General features: G+C 44.9%; 4 long non-coding RNA genes across 4 annotated transcripts; all 4 read left to right on the plus strand.

The window, feature by feature from the left end:
* The first annotated feature begins 691 nt into the window (after nucleotides 1–691).
* Nucleotides 692–1,222, plus strand: LOC128754993 (uncharacterized). The gene is made up of 3 exons (XR_008414001.1): nucleotides 692–878; nucleotides 999–1,076; nucleotides 1,154–1,222. It is a non-coding gene; the product is annotated as an uncharacterized LOC128754993 (long non-coding RNA).
* Nucleotides 1,223–6,854: 5,632 nt separating this feature from the next.
* Nucleotides 6,855–8,185, plus strand: LOC128754937 (uncharacterized). Its single transcript, XR_008413989.1, has 3 exons — nucleotides 6,855–6,905; nucleotides 6,983–7,046; nucleotides 7,728–8,185. It is a non-coding gene; the product is annotated as an uncharacterized LOC128754937 (long non-coding RNA).
* A 1,663-nt stretch (nucleotides 8,186–9,848) lies between these two features.
* LOC128754989 (uncharacterized) lies at nucleotides 9,849–10,389 on the plus strand. Its single transcript, XR_008414000.1, has 3 exons — nucleotides 9,849–10,045; nucleotides 10,166–10,243; nucleotides 10,321–10,389. It is a non-coding gene; the product is annotated as an uncharacterized LOC128754989 (long non-coding RNA).
* A 5,582-nt stretch (nucleotides 10,390–15,971) lies between these two features.
* On the plus strand, nucleotides 15,972–17,302 carry LOC128754578 (uncharacterized). Its single transcript, XR_008413937.1, has 3 exons — nucleotides 15,972–16,022; nucleotides 16,100–16,163; nucleotides 16,845–17,302. It is a non-coding gene; the product is annotated as an uncharacterized LOC128754578 (long non-coding RNA).
* Nucleotides 17,303–17,578: the final 276 nt, after the last annotated feature.

Here is a 17,578-nt window from a genome sequence, read left to right on the forward strand (position 1 = left end):
ATTGTAATGTGCTTTAACGACGGCGGCCACTAGAGGTCGTGATTTTACTAACTGTAATGTGCTTTAACGACGGCGGCCACTAGAGGACGTGATTTTACTCATTGTAATGTGCTTTAACGACGGCGGCCGCTAGAGGTCGTGATTTTACTAACTGTAATGTGCTTTAACGACGTCGGCCGCTAGAGGTCGTGATTTTACTAACTGCAATGTGCTTTAACGACGGCGGCCGCTAGAGGGCGTGATTTTACTAATTGTAATGTGCTTTAACGACGGCGGCCACTAGAGGTCGCGATTTTACTAACTGTAATGTGGTTTAACGACGGCGTCCACTAGAGGTCGTGATTTTACTTATTGTAAAGTGGTTTAATGAGAGTATACACTAGTGATTTACTATTTGTTTTTACGCTTTAAATGTTGATCCTTAGTAGATCCCTACATTTACACTCTGTTTATATTAATATCATATTAACTGCTATCCGAGGTCTTGCTTCTAGATTGTATTTACATTTGTGTTGTTGTCGGTATTCTGTTTCAGCTCTCCCCTCTGGGTCTTGGCCTTTGTGGGAGACATCGACGCCGGTTTCCTCAGTACCTCTGGATCTACTATCCGGACCGTTCCCTGCTGAAGACTCGACGTCGGCATCTGGGCTATCCGCACCTCCACAGCCACCGTCGCCGACACCATCACCACAGCCAGCAACCACAGACAAGCCGCGGACATCGCCCCGGATACCAAAACAAAAAGAAAGAAATACTTGTGTGTGTGTGTGTGTGTGTGTGCATGAAAAGATCACCCGGAACCCGGAAATCAGACACGACCGGGAAGTCATCCGGACCCTGTGGATGCTGATCATTCATTGAACTCCAACTGTTCAACGGTGAGAGCAAAACATTCAGTTCAATTAAAAAAAAGTATTTTAACCACAGTCTGTCGATGTATTTTATATTTAACTACCTATGTTTTTTGTTTTATTCAACGCCTGTGCGTATGAAAACAGACGATCAGTCAGAGGTCGAAGGAGTAGGGCACCCGCTCGTTGATTCTTTAACTCACCAGACGCCTCAGCTGATAGGAGGTGGGAAAAAACATTTTGGAGTGATAGTTTACGTTTCACTGCTGTATTTATTTATTTATTTTTTCACATGAAAACAGATACAAAGACAACGAGCACGCCACACCTTCTACCTGTCGCTTCAACACCAACACCAACACCAACGTTTGGTAAGATACGAATCTCAATTTTTTTCAACACATCTCTACCGTTCAGTATCAGTTGAATGGTTGTATGTTCGCTATTGTGTGTGTGTGTGTGTGTGTGTGTGTGTGTGCGCGTACGTGCGTGCGTGCGTGCGTGTGTGTGTGTGCGTGTGTGTGTGTTTTATCTGTAATGCGGTTTGTCTATGTTCCGGTTATGTGCTTTTAGACGGTGTCATTTTACTATTGAAGGTGTTTGAGTAACTGTTGCTGCTAAGCGTCATTGTGATTTTACTACTATGCTTTAACGACGACGGACACTAGAGGTCGCGATTACTATTTCACACTGTGCCTTAACGACGGCGACCACTAGAGGTCGGGATTTTACTAACTGTAATGTGCTTTAATGACGGCGGCCACTAGAGGTCGTGATTTTACTAACTGTAATGTGCTTTAATGACGGCGGCCACTAGAGGTCGTGATTTTACTAATTGTAATGTGCTTTAACGACGGCGGCCACTAGAGGTCGTGATTTTACTAACTGTAATGTGCTTTAACGACGGCGGCCACTAGAGGTCGTGGTTTTACTAACTGTAATGTGCTTTAACGACGGCGGCCACTAGAGGTCGGGATTTTACTAACTGTAATGTGCTTTAACGACGTCGGCCGCTAGAGGTCGTGATTTTACTAACTGCAATGTGCTTTAACGACGGCGGCCGCTAGAGGTCGTGATTTTACTAACTGTAATGTGCTTTAACGACGGCGGCCACTAGAGGTCGTGATTTTCCTAACTGTAATGTGCTTTAACGACGGTGGCCACTAGAGGTCGTGATTTTACTAACTGTAATGTGCTTTAACCACGGCGGCCACTAGAGGTCGTGATTTTACTAATTGTAATGTGCTTTAACGACGGCGGCCGCTAGAGGTAGTGATTTTACTAATTGTAATGTGCTTTAACGACGGCGGCCACTAGAGGACGTGATTTTACTAACTGTAATGTGCTTTAACGACGGCGGCCACTAGAGGTCGTGATTTTACTAACTGTAATGTGCTTTAATGAGGGCGGCCACTAGAGGTCGTGATTTTACTAATTGTAATGTGCTTTAACGACGGCGGACGCTAGAGGACGTGATTTTACTAACTGTAATGTGCTTTAACGACAGCGGCCGCTAGAGGTCGTGATTTTACTAACTGTAATGTGCTTTAACGACGGCGGCCGCTAGAGGTCGTGATTTTACTAACTGTAATGTGCTTTAACGACGGCGGCCACTAGAGGACGTAATTTTACTAATTGTAATGTGCTTTAACGACGGCGGCTACTAGAGGTCGTGATTTTACTAACTGTTATGTGGTTTAACGACGGCGGCCACTAGAGGTCGTGATTTTACTAACTGTAATGTGCTTTAACGACGGCTTCCACTAGAGGTCGTGATTTTACTAACTGTAATGTGGTTTAACGACGGCGGCCGCTAGAGGTCGTGATTTTACTAATTGTAATGTGCTTTAACGACGGCGGCTACTAGAGGTCGTGATTTTACTAACTGTAATGTGGTTTAACGACGGCGTCCACTAGAGGTCGTGATTTTACTTATTGTAAAGTGGTTTAATGAGAGTATACACTAGTGATTTACTATTTGTTTTTACGCTTTAAATGTTGATCCTTAGTAGATCCCTACATTTACACTCTGTTTATATTAATATCATATTAACTGCTATCCGAGTTCTTGCTTCTAGATTGTATTTACATTTGTGTTGTTGTCGGTATTCTGTTTCAGCTCTCCCCTCTGGGTCTTGGCCTTTGTGGGAGACATCGACGCCGGTTTCCTCAGTACCTCTGGATCTACTATCCGGACCGTTCCCTGCTGAAGACTCGACGTCGGCATCTGGGCTATCCGCAACTCCACAGCCTCCGTCGCCGACACCATCAGCACCGCCAGCAACCACAGACAAGCCGCGGACATCGCCCCGGATACCAAAACAAAAAGAAAGAAATACTTGTGTGTGTGTGTGTGTGTGTGTGCGCGTACGTGCGTCCGTGCGTGTGTGTGTGCGTGTGTGTGTGTTTTATCTGTAATGCGGTTTGTCTATGTTCCGGCTATGTGCTTTTAGACGGTGTCATTTTACTATTGAAGGTGTTTGAGTAACTGTTGCTGCTAAGCGTCATTGTGATTTTACTACTATGCTTTAACGACGACGGACACTAGAGGTCGCGATTACTATTTCACACTATGCTTTAACGACGGCGGCCACGTGAGGTCGAGATTACTATTTCACACTATGCTTTAACGATGGCGACCACTAGAGGTCGTGATTACTAATTTACACTATGCTTTAACGACGGCGGCCACTAGAGGTCGTGATTTTACTAACTGTAATGTGCTTTAACGACGGCGGCCGCTAGAGGTCGTGATTTTACAAACTGTAATGTGCTTTAACGACGCCGGCAGCTAGAGGTCGTGATTTTACTAACTGCAATGTGCTTTAACGACAGCGGCCGCTAGAGGTCGTCATTTTACTAATTGTAATGTGCTTTAACGACGGCGGCTACTAGAGGTCGGGATTTTACTAATTGTAATGTGCTTTAACGACGGCGGCCACTAGAGGTCGTGATTTTACTAACTGTAATGTGCTTTAACGACGGCGGCCACTAGAGGTCGTGATTTTACTAACTGTAATGTGTTTTAATGACGGCGGCCACTAGAGGTCGTGATTTTACTAACTGTAATGTGCTTTAATGACGGCGGCCACTAGAGGTCGTGATTTTACTAACTGTAATGTGCTTTAACGACGGCGGCCACTAGAGGTCGTGATTTTACTAACTGTAATGTGCTTTAACGACGGCGGCCACTAGAGGTCGTGATTTTACTAATTGTAATGTGCTTTAACGACGGCGGCCACTAGAGGTCGTGATTTTACTAATTGTAATGTGCTTTAACGACGGCGGCCACTAGAGGTCGCGATTTTACTAACTGTAATGTGGTTTAACGACGGCGTCCACTAGAGGTCGTGATTTTACTAATTGTAAAGTGGTTTAATGAGAGTATACACTAGTGATTTACTATTTGTTTTTACGCTTTAAATGTTGATCCTTAGTAGATCCCTACATTTACACTCTGTTTATATTAATATCATATTAACTGCTATCCGAGGTCTTGCTTCTAGATTGTATTTACATTTGTGTTGTTGTCGGTATTCTGTTTCAGCTCTCCCCTCTGGGTCTTGGCCTTTGTGGGAGACATCGACGCCGGTTTCCTCATTACCTCTGGATCTACTATCCGGACCGTTCCCTGCTGAAGACTCGACGTCGGCATCTGGGCTATCCGCACCTCCACAGCCACCGTCGCCGACACCATCAGCACAGCCAGCAACCACAGACAAGCCGCGGACATCGCCCCGGATACCAAAACAAAAAGAAAGAAATACTTGTGTGTGTGTGTGTGTGTGTGTGCATGAAAAGATCACCCGGAACCCGGAAATCAGACACGACCGGGAAGTCATCCGGACCCTGTTGATGCTGATCATTCATTGAACGGGTCGCTCCAACTGTTCAACGGTGAGAGCAAAACATTCAGTTCAATAAAAAAGAAGTATTTTAACCACAGTCTGTCGATGTATTTTATATTTAACTACCTATGTTTTTTGTTTTATTCAACGCCTGTGCGTATGAAAACAGACGATCAGTCAGAGGTCGAAGGAGTAGGGCACCCGCTCGTTGATTCTTTAACTCACCAGACGCCTCAGCTGATAGGAGGTGGGAAAAAACATTTTGGAGTGATAGTTTACGTTTCACTGCTGTATTTATTTATTTATTTTTTCACATGAAAACAGATACAAAGACAACGAGCACGCCACACCTTCTACCTGTCGCTTCAACACCAACACCAACACCAACGTTTGGTAAGATACGAATCTCAATTTTTTTCAACACATCTCTACCGTTCAGTATCAGTTGAATGGTTGTATGTTCGCTATTGTGTGTGTGTGTGTGTGTGTGTGTGCGCGTACGTGCGTACGTGCGTGCGTGCGTGCGTGTGTGTGTGTGTGTGCGTGTGTGTGTGTTTTATCTGTAATGCGATTTGTCTATGTTCCGGCTATGTGCTTTTAGACGGTGTCATTTTACTATTGAAGGTGTTTGAGTAACTGTTGCTGCTAAGCGTCATTGTGATTTTAATACTATGCTTTAACGACGGCGGCCGCTAGAGGTCGTGATTTTACTAATTGTAATGTGCTTTAACGACGGCGGCCACGAGAGGTCGGGATTTTACTAACTGTAATGTGCTTTAACGACGGCGGCCACTAGAGGTCGTGATTTTACTAATTGTAATGTGCTTTAACGACGGCGGCCACTAGAGGTCGTGATTTTACTAACTGCAATGTGCTTTAACGACGGCGGCCACTAGAGGTCGTGATTTTACTAACTGTTATGTGCTTTAACGACGGCGGCCACTAGAGGTCGTGATTTTACTAATTGTAATGTGCTTTAACGACGGCGGCCGCTAGAGGTCGTGATTTTACTAATTGTAATGTGCTTTAACGACGGCGGCCACTAGAGGTCGGGATTTTACTAACTGTAATGTGCTTTAATGAGGGCGGCCACTAGAGGTCGTGATTTTACTAATTGTAATGTGCTTTAACGACGGCGGACGCTAGAGGTCGTGATTTTACTAACTGTAATGTGCTTTAACGACAGCGGCCGCTAGAGGTCGTGATTTTACTAACTGTAATGTGCTTTAACGACGGCGGCCGCTAGAGGTCGTGATTTCACTAACTGTAATGTGCTTTAACGACGGCGGCCACTAGAGGTCGTGATTTTACTAACTGTAATGTGCTTTAACGACAGCGGCCGCTAGAGGGCGTGGTTTTACTAACTGTAATGTGCTTTAACGACGGCGGCCGCTAGAGGTCGTGATTTTACTAACTGTAATGTGCTTTAACGACGGCGGCCACTAGAGGTCGTAATTTTACTAATTGTAATGTGCTTTAACGACGGCGGCCACTAGAGGTCGTGATTTTACTAACTGTTATGTGGTTTAACGACGGCGGCCGCTAGAGGTCGTGATTTTACTAATTGTAATGTGCTTTAACGACGGCGGCCACTAGAGGTCGGGATTTTACTAACTGTAATGTGCTTTAACGACGGCGTCCACTAGAGGTCGTGATTTTACTAACTGTAATGTGGTTAAACGACGGCGTCCACTAGAGGTCGTGATTTTACTAATTGTAATGTGGTTTAATGACAGTATACACTAGTGATTTACTATTTGTTTTTTCGCTTTAAATGTTGATCCTTAGTAGATCCCTACATTTACACTCTGTTTATATTAATATCATATTAACTGCTATCCGAGGTCTTGCTTCTAGATTGTATTTACATTTGTATTGTTGTCGGTATTCTGTTTCACCTCTCCCCTCTGGGTCTTGGCCTTTGTGGGAGACATCGACGCCGGTTTCCTCAGTACCTCTGGATCTACTATCCGGACCGTTCCCTGCTGAAGACTCGACGTCGGCATCTGGGCTATCCGCACCTCCACAGCCACCGTCGCCGACACCATCAGCACAGCCAGCAACCACAGACAAGCCGCGGACATCGCCCCGGATACCAAAACAAAAAGAAAGAAATACTTGTGTGTGTGTGTGTGTGTGCATGAAAAGATCACCCGGCACCCGCTCGTTGATTCTTTAACTCACCAGACGCCTCAGCTGATAGGAGGTGGGAAAAAACATTTTGGAGTGATAGTTTACGTTTCACTGCTGTATTTATTTATTTATTTTTTCACATGAAAACAGATACAAAGACAACGAGCACGCCACACCTTCTACCTGTCGCTTCAACACCAACACCAACACCAACGTAAGATACGAATCTCAATTTTTTTCAACACATCTCTACCGTTCAGTATCAGTTGAATGGTTGTATGTTCGCTATTGTGTGTGTGTGTGTGTGTGTGTGTGTGTGCGCGTACGTGCGTGCGTGCGTGCGTGTGTGTGCGTTTTATCTGTAATGCGGTTTGTCTATGTTCCGGCTATGTGCTTTTAGACGGTGTCATTTTACTATTGAAGGTGTTTGAGTAACTGTTGCTGCTAAGCGTCATTGTGATTTTACTACTATGCTTTAACGACGACGGACACTAGAGGTCGCGATTACTATTTCACACTGTGCCTTAACGACGGCGACCACTAGAGGTCGGGATTACTATTTTACACTATGCTTTTATGACGGCGGCCACTAGAGGTCGTGATTTTAATAACTGTAATGTGCTTTAACGACGGCGGCTACGAGAGGTCGTGATTTTACTAACTGTAATGTGGTTTAACGACGGCGTCCACTAGAGGTCGTGATTTTACTTATTGTAAAGTGGTTTAATGAGAGTATACACTAGTGATTTACTATTTGTTTTTACGCTTTAAATGTTGATCCTTAGTAGATCCCTACATTTACACTCTGTTTATATTAATATCATATTAACTGCTATCCGAGGTCTTGCTTCTAGATTGTATTTACATTTGTGTTGTTGTCGGTATTCTGTTTCAGCTCTCCCCTCTGGGTCTTGGCCTTTGTGGGAGACATTGACGCCGGTTTCCTCAGTACCTCTGGATCTACTATCCGGACCGTTCCCTGCTGAAGACTCGACGTCGGCATCTGGGCTATCCGCACCTCCACAGCCACCGTCGCCGACACCATCAGCACCGCCAGCAACCACAGACAAGCCGCGGACATCGCCCCGGAAACCAAAACAAAGAGAAAGAAATACTTGTGTGTGTGTGTGTGTGTGTGCGCGTACGTGCGTACGTGCGTCCGTGCGTGTGTGTGTGCGTTTTATCTGTAATGCGGTTTGTCTATGTTCCGGCTTTGTGCTTTTAGACGGTGTCATTTTACTATTGAAGGTGTTTGAGTAACTGTTGCTGCTAAGCGTCATTGTGATTTTACTACTATGCTTTAACGACGACGGACACTAGAGGTCGCGATTACTATTTCACCCTATGCTTTAACGATGGCGACCACTAGAGGTCGGGATTACTAATTTACACCATGCTTTAACGACGGCGGCCACTAGAGGTCGTGATTTTACTAACTGTAATGTGCTTTAACGACGGCGGCCACTAGAGGTCGTGATTTTACTAATTGTAATGTGCTTTAATGACGGCGGCCGCTAGAGGTCGTGATTTTACTAACTGTAATTAGCTTTAACGACGGCAGCCACTAGAGGTCGTGATTTTACTAACTGCAATGTGCTTTAACGACGGCGGCCGCTAGAGGTCGTGATTTTACTAACTGTAATGTGCTTTAACGACGGCGGCCACGAGAGGTCGTGATTTTACTAACTGTAATGTGCTTTAACGACGGCGGCCACTAGAGGTCGTGATTTTACTAATTGTAATGTGCTTTAACGACGGCGGCCACTAGAGGTCGTGATTTTACTAACTGTAATGTGGTTTAACGACGGCGGCCACTAGAGGTCGTCATTTTACTAACTGTAATGTGCTCTAACGACGGCGGCCACTAGAGGTCGTGATTTTACTAACTGTAATGTGGTTTAACGACGGCGGCCACTAGAGGTCGTGATTTTACTAATTGTAATGTGCTTTAACGACGGCGGCCACTAGAGGTCGTGATTTTACTAATTGTAATGTGCTTTAAGGACGGCGGCCACTAGAGGTCGTGATTTTACTAACTGTAATGTGCTTTAACGACGGCGGCCACTAGAGGTCGTGATTTTACTAATTGTAATGTGGTTTAACGACGGCGTCCACTAGAGGTCGTGATTTTACTAACTGTAATGTGGTTTAACGACGGCGGCCGCTAGAGGTCGTGGTTTTACTAATTGTAATGTGCTTTAACGACGGCGGCCACTAGAGGTCGTGATTTTACTAACTGTAATGTGCTTTAACGACGGCGGCCACTAGAGGTCGTGATTTTACTAATTGTAATGTGGTTTAACGACGGCGTCCACTAGAGGTCGTGATTTTACTAACTGTAATGTGGTTTAACGACGGCGGCCGCTAGAGGTCGTGATTTTACTAATTGTAATGTGCTTTAACGACGGCGGCCGCTAGAGGTCGTGATTTTACTAACTGTAATGTGCTTTAACGACGGCGGCCACTAGAGGACGTGATTTTACTCATTGTAATGTGCTTTAACGACGGCGGCCGCTAGAGGTCGTGATTTTACTAACTGTAATGTGCTTTAACGACGTCGGCCGCTAGAGGTCGTGATTTTACTAATTGTAATGTGCTTTAACGACGGCGGCCACTAGAGGTCGCGATTTTACTAACTGTAATGTGGTTTAACGACGGCGTCCACTAGAGGTCGTGATTTTACTTATTGTAAAGTGGTTTAATGAGAGTATACACTAGTGATTTACTATTTGTTTTTACGCTTTAAATGTTGATCCTTAGTAGATCCCTACATTTACACTCTGTTTATATTAATATCATATTAACTGCTATCCGAGGTCTTGCTTCTAGATTGTATTTACATTTGTGTTGTTGTCGGTATTCTGTTTCAGCTCTCCCCTCTGGGTCTTGGCCTTTGTGGGAGACATCGACGCCGGTTTCCTCAGTACCTCTGGATCTACTATCCGGACCGTTCCCTGCTGAAGACTCGACGTCGGCATCTGGGCTATCCGCACCTCCACAGCCACCGTCGCCGACACCATCACCACAGCCAGCAACCACAGACAAGCCGCGGACATCGCCCCGGATACCAAAACAAAAAGAAAGAAATACTTGTGTGTGTGTGTGTGTGTGTGTGCATGAAAAGATCACCCGGAACCCGGAAATCAGACACGACCGGGAAGTCATCCGGACCCTGTGGATGCTGATCATTCATTGAACTCCAACTGTTCAACGGTGAGAGCAAAACATTCAGTTCAATTAAAAAAAAGTATTTTAACCACAGTCTGTCGATGTATTTTATATTTAACTACCTATGTTTTTTGTTTTATTCAACGCCTGTGCGTATGAAAACAGACGATCAGTCAGAGGTCGAAGGAGTAGGGCACCCGCTCGTTGATTCTTTAACTCACCAGACGCCTCAGCTGATAGGAGGTGGGAAAAAACATTTTGGAGTGATAGTTTACGTTTCACTGCTGTATTTATTTATTTATTTTTTCACATGAAAACAGATACAAAGACAACGAGCACGCCACACCTTCTACCTGTCGCTTCAACACCAACACCAACACCAACGTTTGGTAAGATACGAATCTCAATTTTTTTCAACACATCTCTACCGTTCAGTATCAGTTGAATGGTTGTATGTTCGCTATTGTGTGTGTGTGTGTGTGTGTGTGTGTGTGTGCGCGTACGTGCGTGCGTGCGTGCGTGTGTGTGTGTGCGTGTGTGTGTGTTTTATCTGTAATGCGGTTTGTCTATGTTCCGGTTAGGTGCTTTTAGACGGTGTCATTTTACTATTGAAGGTGTTTGAGTAACTGTTGCTGCTAAGCGTCATTGTGATTTTACTACTATGCTTTAACGACGACGGACACTAGAGGTCGCGATTACTATTTCACACTGTGCCTTAACGACGGCGACCACTAGAGGTCGGGATTTTACTAACTGTAATGTGCTTTAATGACGGCGGCCACTAGAGGTCGTGATTTTACTAATTGTAATGTGCTTTAACGACGGCGGCCACTAGAGGTCGTGATTTTACTAACTGTAATGTGCTTTAACGACGGCGGCCACTAGAGGTCGTGGTTTTACTAACTGTAATGTGCTTTAACGACGGCGGCCACTAGAGGTCGGGATTTTACTAACTGTAATGTGCTTTAACGACGTCGGCCGCTAGAGGTCGTGATTTTACTAACTGCAATGTGCTTTAACGACGGCGGCCGCTAGAGGTCGTGATTTTACTAACTGTAATGTGCTTTAACGACGGCGGCCACTAGAGGTCGTGATTTTACTAACTGTAATGTGCTTTAACGACGGTGGCCACTAGAGGTCGTGATTTTACTAACTGTAATGTGCTTTAACCACGGCGGCCACTAGAGGTCGTGATTTTACTAATTGTAATGTGCTTTAACGACGGCGGCCGCTAGAGGTAGTGATTTTACTAATTGTAATGTGCTTTAACGACGGCGGCCACTAGAGGACGTGATTTTACTAACTGTAATGTGCTTTAACGACGGCGGCCACTAGAGGTCGTGATTTTACTAACTGTAATGTGCTTTAATGAGGGCGGCCACTAGAGGTCGTGATTTTACTAATTGTAATGTGCTTTAACGACGGCGGACGCTAGAGGACGTGATTTTACTAACTGTAATGTGCTTTAACGACAGCGGCCGCTAGAGGTCGTGATTTTACAAACTGTAATGTGCTTTAACGACGGCGGCCGCTAGAGGTCGTGATTTTACTAACTGTAATGTGCTTTAACGACGGCGGCCACTAGAGGACGTAATTTTACTAATTGTAATGTGCTTTAACGACGGCGGCTACTAGAGGTCGTGATTTTACTAACTGTTATGTGGTTTAACGACGGCGGCCACTAGAGGTCGTGATTTTACTAACTGTAATGTGCTTTAACGACGGCTTCCACTAGAGGTCGTGATTTTACTAACTGTAATGTGGTTTAACGACGGCGGCCGCTAGAGGTCGTGATTTTACTAATTGTAATGTGCTTTAACGACGGCGGCTACTAGAGGTCGTGATTTTACTAACTGTAATGTGGTTTAACGACGGCGTCCACTAGAGGTCGTGATTTTACTTATTGTAAAGTGGTTTAATGAGAGTATACACTAGTGATTTACTATTTGTTTTTACGCTTTAAATGTTGATCCTTAGTAGATCCCTACATTTACACTCTGTTTATATTAATATCATATTAACTGCTATCCGAGTTCTTGCTTCTAGATTGTATTTACATTTGTGTTGTTGTCGGTATTCTGTTTCAGCTCTCCCCTCTGGGTCTTGGCCTTTGTGGGAGACATCGACGCCGGTTTCCTCAGTACCTCTGGATCTACTATCCGGACCGTTCCCTGCTGAAGACTCGACGTCGGCATCTGGGCTATCCGCAACTCCACAGCCTCCGTCGCCGACACCATCAGCACCGCCAGCAACCACAGACAAGCCGCGGACATCGCCCCGGATACCAAAACAAAAAGAAAGAAATACTTGTGTGTGTGTGTGTGTGTGTGTGCGCGTACGTGCGTCCGTGCGTGTGTGTGTGCGTGTGTGTGTGTTTTATCTGTAATGCGGTTTGTCTATGTTCCGGCTATGTGCTTTTAGACGGTGTCATTTTACTATTGAAGGTGTTTGAGTAACTGTTGCTGCTAAGCGTCATTGTGATTTTACTACTATGCTTTAACGACGACGGACACTAGAGGTCGCGATTACTATTTCACACTATGCTTTAACGACGGCGGCCACGTGAGGTCGAGATTACTATTTCACACTATGCTTTAACGATGGCGACCACTAGAGGTCGTGATTACTAATTTACACTATGCTTTAACGACGGCGGCCACTAGAGGTCGTGATTTTACTAACTGTAATGTGCTTTAACGACGGCGGCCGCTAGAGGTCGTGATTTTACAAACTGTAATGTGCTTTAACGACGCCGGCAGCTAGAGGTCGTGATTTTACTAACTGCAATGTGCTTTAACGCCAGCGGCCGCTAGAGGTCGTCATTTTACTAATTGTAATGTGCTTTAACGACGGCGGCTACTAGAGGTCGGGATTTTACTAATTGTAATGTGCTTTAACGACGGCGGCCACTAGAGGTCGTGATTTTACTAACTGTAATGTGCTTTAACGACGGCGGCCACTAGAGGTCGTGATTTTACTAACTGTAATGTGTTTTAATGACGGCGGCCACTAGAGGTCGTGATTTTACTAACTGTAATGTGCTTTAATGACGGCGGCCACTAGAGGTCGTGATTTTACTAACTGTAATGTGCTTTAACGACGGCGGCCACTAGAGGTCGTGATTTTACTAACTGTAATGTGCTTTAACGACGGCGGCCACTAGAGGTCGTGATTTTACTAATTGTAATGTGCTTTAACGACGGCGGCCACTAGAGGTCGTGATTTTACTAATTGTAATGTGCTTTAACGACGGCGGCCACTAGAGGTCGCGATTTTACTAACTGTAATGTGGTTTAACGACGGCGTCCACTAGAGGTCGTGATTTTACTAATTGTAAAGTGGTTTAATGAGAGTATACACTAGTGATTTACTATTTGTTTTTACGCTTTAAATGTTGATCCTTAGTAGATCCCTACATTTACACTCTGTTTATATTAATATCATATTAACTGCTATCCGAGGTCTTGCTTCTAGATTGTATTTACATTTGTGTTGTTGTCGGTATTCTGTTTCAGCTCTCCCCTCTGGGTCTTGGCCTTTGTGGGAGACATCGACGCCGGTTTCCTCATTACCTCTGGATCTACTATCCGGACCGTTCCCTGCTGAAGACTCGACGTCGGCATCTGGGCTATCCGCACCTCCACAGCCACCGTCGCCGACACCATCAGCACAGCCAGCAACCACAGACAAGCCGCGGACATCGCCCCGGATACCAAAACAAAAAGAAAGAAATACTTGTGTGTGTGTGTGTGTGTGTGTGCATGAAAAGATCACCCGGAACCCGGAAATCAGACACGACCGGGAAGTCATCCGGACCCTGTTGATGCTGATCATTCATTGAACGGGTCGCTCCAACTGTTCAACGGTGAGAGCAAAACATTCAGTTCAATAAAAAAGAAGTATTTTAACCACAGTCTGTCGATGTATTTTATATTTAACTACCTATGTTTTTTGTTTTATTCAACGCCTGTGCGTATGAAAACAGACGATCAGTCAGAGGTCGAAGGAGTAGGGCACCCGCTCGTTGATTCTTTAACTCACCAGACGCCTCAGCTGATAGGAGGTGGGAAAAAACATTTTGGAGTGATAGTTTACGTTTCACTGCTGTATTTATTCATTTATTTTTTCACATGAAAACAGATACAAAGACAACGAGCACGCCACACCTTCTACCTGTCGCTTCAACACCAACACCAACACCAACGTTTGGTAAGATACGAATCTCAATTTTTTTCAACACATCTCTACCGTTCAGTATCAGTTGAATGGTTGTATGTTCGCTATTGTGTGTGTGTGTGTGTGTGTGTGTGCGCGTACGTGCGTACGTGCGTGCGTGCGTGCGTGTGTGTGTGTGTGTGCGTGTGTGTGTGTTTTATCTGTAATGCGATTTGTCTATGTTCCGGCTATGTGCTTTTAGACGGTGTCATTTTACTATTGAAGGTGTTTGAGTAACTGTTGCTGCTAAGCGTCATTGTGATTTTAATACTATGCTTTAACGACGGCGGCCGCTAGAGGTCGTGATTTTACTAATTGTAATGTGCTTTAACGACGGCGGCCACGAGAGGTCGGGATTTTACTAACTGTAATGTGCTTTAACGACGGCGGCCACTAGAGGTCGTGATTTTACTAATTGTAATGTGCTTTAACGACGGCGGCCACTAGAGGTCGTGATTTTACTAACTGCAATGTGCTTTAACGACGGCGGCCACTAGAGGTCGTGATTTTACTAACTGTTATGTGCTTTAACGACGGCGGCCACTAGAGGTCGTGATTTTACTAATTGTAATGTGCTTTAACGACGGCGGCCGCTAGAGGTCGTGATTTTACTAATTGTAATGTGCTTTAACGACGGCGGCCACTAGAGGTCGGGATTTTACTAACTGTAATGTGCTTTAATGAGGGCGGCCACTAGAGGTCGTGATTTTACTAATTGTAATGTGCTTTAACGACGGCGGACGCTAGAGGTCGTGATTTTACTAACTGTAATGTGCTTTAACGACAGCGGCCGCTAGAGGTCGTGATTTTACTAACTGTAATGTGCTTTAACGACGGCGGCCGCTAGAGGTCGTGATTTCACTAACTGTAATGTGCTTTAACGACGGCGGCCACTAGAGGTCGTGATTTTACTAACTGTAATGTGCTTTAACGACAGCGGCCGCTAGAGGGCGTGGTTTTACTAACTGTAATGTGCTTTAACGACGGCGGCCGCTAGAGGTCGTGATTTTACTAACTGTAATGTGCTTTAACGACGGCGGCCACTAGAGGTCGTAATTTTACTAATTGTAATGTGCTTTAACGACGGCGGCCACTAGAGGTCGTGATTTTACTAACTGTTATGTGGTTTAACGACGGCGGCCGCTAGAGGTCGTGATTTTACTAATTGTAATGTGCTTTAACGACGGCGGCCACTAGAGGTCGGGATTTTACTAACTGTAATGTGCTTTAACGACGGCGTCCACTAGAGGTCGTGATTTTACTAACTGTAATGTGGTTAAACGACGGCGTCCACTAGAGGTCGTGATTTTACTAATTGTAATGTGGTTTAATGACAGTATACACTAGTGATTTACTATTTGTTTTTTCGCTTTAAATGTTGATCCTTAGTAGATCCCTACATTTACACTCTGTTTATATTAATATCATATTAACTGCTATCCGAGGTCTTGCTTCTAGATTGTATTTACATTTGTATTGTTGTCGGTATTCTGTTTCACCTCTCCCCTCTGGGTCTTGGCCTTTGTGGGAGACATCGACGCCGGTTTCCTCAGTACCTCTGGATCTACTATCCGGACCGTTCCCTGCTGAAGACTCGACGTCGGCATCTGGGCTATCCGCACCTCCACAGCCACCGTCGCCGACACCATCAGCACAGCCAGCAACCACAGACAAGCCGCGGACATCGCCCCGGATACCAAAACAAAAAGAAAGAAATACTTGTGTGTGTGTGTGTGTGTGCATGAAAAGATCACCCGGCACCCGCTCGTTGATTCTTTAACTCACCAGACGCCTCAGCTGATAGGAGGTGGGAAAAAACATTTTGGAGTGATAGTTTACGTTTCACTGCTGTATTTATTTATTTATTTTTTCACATGAAAACAGATACAAAGACAACGAGCACGCCACACCTTCTACCTGTCGCTTCAACACCAACACCAACACCAACGTAAGATACGAATCTCAATTTTTTTCAACACATCTCTACCGTTCAGTATCAGTTGAATGGTTGTATGTTCGCTATTGTGTGTGTGTGTGTGTGTGTGTGTGTGTGCGCGTACGTGCGTGCGTGCGTGCGTGTGTGTGCGTTTTATCTGTAATGCGGTTTGTCTATGTTCCGGCTATGTGCTTTTAGACGGTGTCATTTTACTATTGAAGGTGTTTGAGTAACTGTTGCTGCTAAGCGTCATTGTGATTTTACTACTATGCTTTAACGACGACGGACACTAGAGGTCGCGATTACTATTTCACACTGTGCCTTAACGACGGCGACCACTAGAGGTCGGGATTACTATTTTACACTATGCTTTTATGACGGCGGCCACTAGAGGTCGTGATTTTAATAACTGTAATGTGCTTTAACGACGGCGGCTACGAGAGGTCGTGATTTTACTAACTGTAATGTGGTTTAACGACGGCGTCCACTAGAGGTCGTGATTTTACTTATTGTAAAGTGGTTTAATGAGAGTATACACTAGTGATTTACTATTTGTTTTTACGCTTTAAATGTTGATCCTTAGTAGATCCCTACATTTACACTCTGTTTATATTAATATCATATTAACTGCTATCCGAGGTCTTGCTTCTAGATTGTATTTACATTTGTGTTGTTGTCGGTATTCTGTTTCAGCTCTCCCCTCTGGGTCTTGGCCTTTGTGGGAGACATTGACGCCGGTTTCCTCAGTACCTCTGGATCTACTATCCGGACCGTTCCCTGCTGAAGACTCGACGTCGGCATCTGGGCTATCCGCACCTCCACAGCCACCGTCGCCGACACCATCAGCACCGCCAGCAACCACAGACAAGCCGCGGACATCGCCCCGGAAACCAAAACAAAGAGAAAGAAATACTTGTGTGTGTGTGTGTGTGTGTGCGCGTACGTGCGTACGTGCGTCCGTGCGTGTGTGTGTGCGTTTTATCTGTAATGCGGTTTGTCTATGTTCCGGCTTTGTGCTTTTAGACGGTGTCATTTTACTATTGAAGGTGTTTGAGTAACTGTTGCTGCTAAGCGTCATTGTGATTTTACTACTATGCTTTAACGACGACGGACACTAGAGGTCGCGATTACTATTTCACCCTATGCTTTAACGATGGCGACCACTAGAGGTCGGGATTACTAATTTACACCATGCTTTAACGACGGCGGCCACTAGAGGTCGTGATTTTACTAACTGTAATGTGCTTTAACGACGGCGGCCACTAGAGGTCGTGATTTTACTAATTGTAATGTGCTTTAATGACGGCGGCCGCTAGAGGTCGTGATTTTACTAACTGTAATTAGCTTTAACGACGGCAGCCACTAGAGGTCGTGATTTTACTAACTGCAATGTGCTTTAACGACGGCGGCCGCTAGAGGTCGTGATT

The sequence above is a fragment of the Synchiropus splendidus genome, chromosome 2 (genome assembly GCF_027744825.2).
Source record: "Synchiropus splendidus isolate RoL2022-P1 chromosome 2, RoL_Sspl_1.0, whole genome shotgun sequence".
NCBI lineage: Eukaryota > Metazoa > Chordata > Actinopteri > Syngnathiformes > Callionymidae > Synchiropus > Synchiropus splendidus.